Here is a 5,797-nt window from a genome sequence, read left to right on the forward strand (position 1 = left end):
TGCTTAGGGGGGATAGCTCGAACAATGTCAGGAGAAAGTGGGCTCGCAACATCAAATGTGGGCACACTAACCTTAGATTGATTCATAGAGGTAATTTGTTGCTGTAAAGAAGAGATAGTTTATGCAAGATTGTTAATGGTCGCTTCAGTCGAAGAGTTCATATTAGACATGTTAGATTGTGATGGAGGTATTATGTTATTGAAAGAAGGTATTGATTGAGAGTAAGGTGGCGGGACACTATGATAGTTAGTCATAGGAGATGATTGGAAAAAAGGAGCACTACAAGGAGGAATGGAATGGTTGAATGAATTGCCCCCTTGCATCATGTTCATTTGTGGAGATGTAATAGGGACACTCATTGAAGGAATGAATGAAGAAGTCGGATTGAATGAAGGAAGAGGGTTGATTGAAGAGGAAGGATTTCCCCCATGACTGGTGATCATAGGTGGAATGTTTTGTATTGAAGTAGTCATTATGTTTGATGTAAAAGTAGGTATACTAGCAATAGAAGTTGTCAAAGGGATAGAATGATTGACTTGAGTAGGAGGTTGTGTATAACCTAAAGTTTCGGCACAACTCTTCATAGGCATCACATTCGAATCCATGATGTGTGCAATACTATGCAAAATATCAATTCCATTCTTATCACTTTGAACCATACATTTTAGACCCTCAATTAATGAAAGAGCTTGACTATTGAGGTATTCTTGAGACATCCATTGCTGAAAATCATCAAATTGGTTATCCAATTTCGAAAGTTGTTCTACAGAAACCTCATGGAGAGCTTCTTCATCATTAAGAGGATTAGAGAAATTACCCATGTCCTCGATAAAAAGGCCATTCAAATTAGGTTCCATCTCCTCGGTAATTAAACCTTGGAAAGACTTAATTCTAAGGCTTCGTCTAATGAGAATAGTGTAAGTAGGACTTATTGTTGTAAAACTCATGCACTAGAGAGAGAGAGAAGATTTTGAATTTTGAAAATAAAGTTGGCAAAATTGAACAATGAAATAATGATTATCCAATTTGAACTTTGTGAAAGAAGAGGGAAACACAACTTCCAAGAAAGGTAGGCACAATTGAAAAATTAGGGCCAAGGGTGGTAGCTCTTAATTTTAATTGTTATCTTGAAAATTGAAATCTTGAATTTTGAATTTATTTTCGAATTTAGAGGTAGCAAATTTCAATAAAATCAGCCAATCTCCTAGATTTAAGTTAAATGCAATCATGACAATCTCCTAAAATTTCGAAAAAAATGTTGGGGACCGTGGCGAACGGAGTGCACATGGTCCTTGCAACTTTTTTTGAAATTTTTAGGGATGAAGGTTATGATGATTTTAAAGCTAATCTGAAAAAATTGAGTGATTTTATGATCTGTAGATAGGCCAAATTAAAGTTGTAATCTCAAAATTGAATCCTACCAAGATTGTTGAAAAATGCAAAATTTGAATTTTGAAAAAGAGAGGGAAACTGAAATTTTGAATTTTATGATTTTAGAGGGAATACTAAAAGCAATGCAAGCTTTGAAATTTAAAAGTTGACTCAATTTCATGCAAAATTCAATTTTGAAAGCGGAAATCAAAGTTGTTGCAATTAAACACTTAATTTCAAAAGTCACAAATTGCAAAAATTTGAATAAAGCACTGAAACTTTGAATGAATGCCAACACACTTTTTAGATTTAGGACAGTAAGAAACACAATTTTAACACAAAATTTCAATTTCAACAATTTTTGAATGATTAGAAGCCTTAATCCAAGCAATCACTAGACCAACTTTGACTTTAATTTTGAAAGTGTTAGAATTGATGAAATCAGCCAAGATTCTGGATTCTAGCAGAAAAATATAGTAAGATCTAGCTCTCGAAATTTCAGAAAAAATGTCGGGGACAATGGCACTTTGGGTGCACACGGTCCTTGCAACTTTTTTCAAAATTTTCAGGGATGAAAGATATTATGATTTTGTTGCAGAATCCAAAGTTACAGCCGATTTGGAGGTGTTTTGATTAGTGAAATCATCGGTCAAAGGTTGAATCAAGAGGGTTTTAAAAATTAGGGTTTTGACACTTAACCACCTAACTTTCAGAATTAAAGCACAAATATGAATTGATAATTTGCAATAGAAGGGTAGACCTAAAACAAGCATTAACAATTAAACATTTCACAAGCCCAATTACTTAAAAGAAAATTAAGGGTTTTTATGCAATTAACCTCTAAAAAAAAAAAGATCAAACATGGAAATGTAATTAAGGAAGCAAATTATTTTTTATTTTTTTCTATCTAACCATGAATAATTAGAATTAGGATGTTCAAGTTGGGTTCACCAAAATGTAAAGTGGAAAATCGAACCCTAAGTGTTCCCCCACTCCAAGGAGAGAGAAAGGAGGTCACTAGGGTTGACGGTTTTCACTTAGGAAAGACTTTACATTCAAAAGAGGGGTAGAAACTCACAAGATCCAATCCCACACAATGCAAGTTTGAATTCTAGATGAGTTTCAAGGGTTGAGACAGCAAGGATACCCTCTTTTGTAAAGAATGTAGATAGAAGGATTGAACTAGGAATGTATGTGAAAGTAAGAAAGATTAGCTTGTAGATGGAAATAGGGACATGAGATGAAGCTGTGGACCTGAAATTAGCAATAAAATGTCAAGACGATGCTATCCTACAAGTTTGAGCGAAAGTTGATGGGACGATGGCACTCGGAGTGCACACGGTCCTTCAAAAAATCTGCAAAATGAAGGGGGATCTATTCGTCTCTGCACAGGGATTCTAGATCTTCAATTACTGCCGCGTACTTGCAACCTACACACAGAAAAGAGAGGATGATTGGGGGGTTAGGGATTAGGAGTTTTCCTTTAGGTCAAACCCCGATTTTAGAATTAACCAAGAAATGAGAATGCTGTAAATGTAAATGTTTGTAATGTAATCAAGTACTAATACCTTGTTGTAAGAATGTTTGTATTCTTACATGCGAAGGTGTAATGATGTTGTATGTTGTATTTTGTGTGTTGTAGGTGATCTCCTCTTCAATGGTTGAATCCTTATCTTGAATGCAACACCTAGCCTTGAATGGAGACCTAGAATGCTTAATTGCTTGAAGGAATGCTTGAACGTTTGAATGTTTGAATGTTTTAATGTTTGCCTATCGCTTTTGCCTCTTGCACACATATGTTTTTCCTCCTCCCTTTCTGGGAGGGGAAATGTAGTTTATATACTTGTCAATTAGGGTTAGGAGACTAATTTTTCTGACCTTAGGCTGACCTAGGAGCATTATTTTCCAAATTGCAAACTTGAAGACCCGATGCCCAACAAGAGACTAGGCCCAAAATAGGGCCAGGGACCAGGGTGTTGGGTGCCATGGTCCTGAGGGACTAGGGTGCTAGGCACCATGGTCCTAAAGGACCAGGGCACTGGGTCCCATGGTCCCACCTCTCGAGACAACAAGGTGTAAGGAGGATCAGGCCAAGGTGCAGAAAGATGCAGTTTTTGATGTCGTAAATAGGTTTCGGGGTCTCCATTTAGGTTCAACATTACGCCGCCATTGTGAAGACCCAAATGCAGTCAAAATTGCAAGTGTCACAATTTTATGATGCTACAGATACAATGGCCATAATAGTCTTGGTTTATGTAAGCAAGGTGTCATACAAATGATATTGGTGAAAGCACAACCTAAAAATAAAGGACTAGGATTTAAACCATCATAGATTGGTCTCTCGAATGCTAAGTTAACGTTATGTGTGTTAGGTCTTGAAGACAACTGAGAGGGGGGGGGTGAAACAATTTTCAAATAAATTTAAACCAAAAACAAATTATCCAAACTTAATGCTTAATATCGGTAAACCAAACCTTATGCCGATAGACAGTTTATTAGTTAATTGCAGTACCGGTAAAAATTAATGCATGAAATAGAAAGACAATAGCATCCACAACACATAACACCAATGTTTGTATGTAGAAACCCTGTAATGGGAAAAACCACAGTGGGAAACCTTACCCACAATCAGATGATACTACTATAGATAGTATGTGTATACAAATGGGGTCTGCACATGCAGAAAGGCCAAGTGCCTAGAGATCACTGCTCAAACACAAATGGGAGTCACACTGACTACAACTGGATGGTTAAATCCAATAATGATGTACTGCTCAAAATAGCATCTTCATATGCTGGATTCGGTACCGATGTAGTTCTGATTGCCTTCACAAAAACCTTCCTTCAACCTTCAAATGATGTTTGCGTGTATATATCTATTTATTCTCGCATATACCTTCTTATAAATCTTTTCCTTAATCACATATCAATCTTACAAATAAGATCTTACATATATACCATAACCTAAGACCAATTTTAGTAGGTCGGTTCTAAAAGATATTACAATAAAAGCAATTTATAAATAAACCAATAACCAATGCAATATCTGATTCAACATATCAGCTTAATGCATTTACAACAATAATAAATCATCTCCAAGCGTTTCATGCTGATCTGGAGTAGATAAGCCCATCGGTGCTTATTCTGGACCTATTTGTTGGTAATAGCAAATATGCAAACTCGAATATACCAATGAAAAATTCTCCAAGACAAAGTATCCAAATGATGTCTTTGACATAACCAGGTGTTCTTCATGTCATTCCATGTTCCTGTGAACAATATATCCTGAAGGTAGATAGGATACCGGTGACTGTGCATAAGTCACTTGCTTACCGGTGAATATTGCCAGAGTTAATAAGTGTTGACATCAAGTGTTGAAATCAATGATAAAACTATATCAACATATCCAAAATACCATCAATCTCCCCCTTTGGTATTGATGGCAACACAAGATGGAAAAACTATCAAAGTGCCAAAACAGAAATGCCAAATACCAAAAACCAACAATCTCCCAAAAGAGATCATAACCAGAAATCAAAGTTCAAATACAGAGAGCAATCAATCTCTCCCAATAACAATCTCTCCCCCTAGGAGTAACATGTGTTATCCTTTTTTTTCCATATAAATCTCTCCCCCTTTGACATCAAATGCTGAAGAAATACAAAAACCAAGTTCAAATATAAAATACCAACCATTATACCAACTTCTCCATTATAACAACTTCTCCCCTTGAGAAGTAGCTTCCTCATCAAAGCCGAAGTAAAACATTTCTCTGTTAATTCTGTTGGTTTATGACAAACATCAACTACCTAAGTCTCTACCGATGGGGGTTTGAACCCAAGCTGGTCTCTGAGATATTCAAAAGTCTCCTTAGGTAGAGGTTTAGTGAAAATATCTGCAATCTGCTCTTTAGTATTCACATAAACCAGTTTTACTTCTTTTGCTTTAACATTCTCTTTTAGAAAATTCAATTTGATAGAAACATCTTTGGTTTTAGAATGTAGTATTAGATTCTTAGATATGTTAATTATTGTTGTGTTATCACAATAGATAATTATAGGTTCCTTACATTTTACCTTTATGTCCTTCAACATTTTCTTAAGCCATAATACCTATGTACAGTTAGTTGCTTCAGCAACATATTCTGATTCAGCTATTGATAAAGATGTACAACTTTGTTTCTTACTCAACCAAGAAATTAATTTGTTTCCAAGAAAAAATGCTCCACCAGTGGTGCTTTTTCTATCATCCACTTCTCCTGCCCAGTTTGCATTTATGTATGCACATAATTCAAAGTTTTCATCTCTAGGATACAATAAGACAAGATTTTTAGTACCTTGTAAGTTCCAGAAAATCCTTTATACTACTGATTCATGATTTTCTTTAGGATTACTTTAAAATCTAGAAATAATACATACTGCATTCA

Source organism: Cryptomeria japonica, chromosome 8, assembly GCF_030272615.1.
Source record: "Cryptomeria japonica chromosome 8, Sugi_1.0, whole genome shotgun sequence".
Lineage (NCBI taxonomy): Eukaryota > Viridiplantae > Streptophyta > Pinopsida > Cupressales > Cupressaceae > Cryptomeria > Cryptomeria japonica.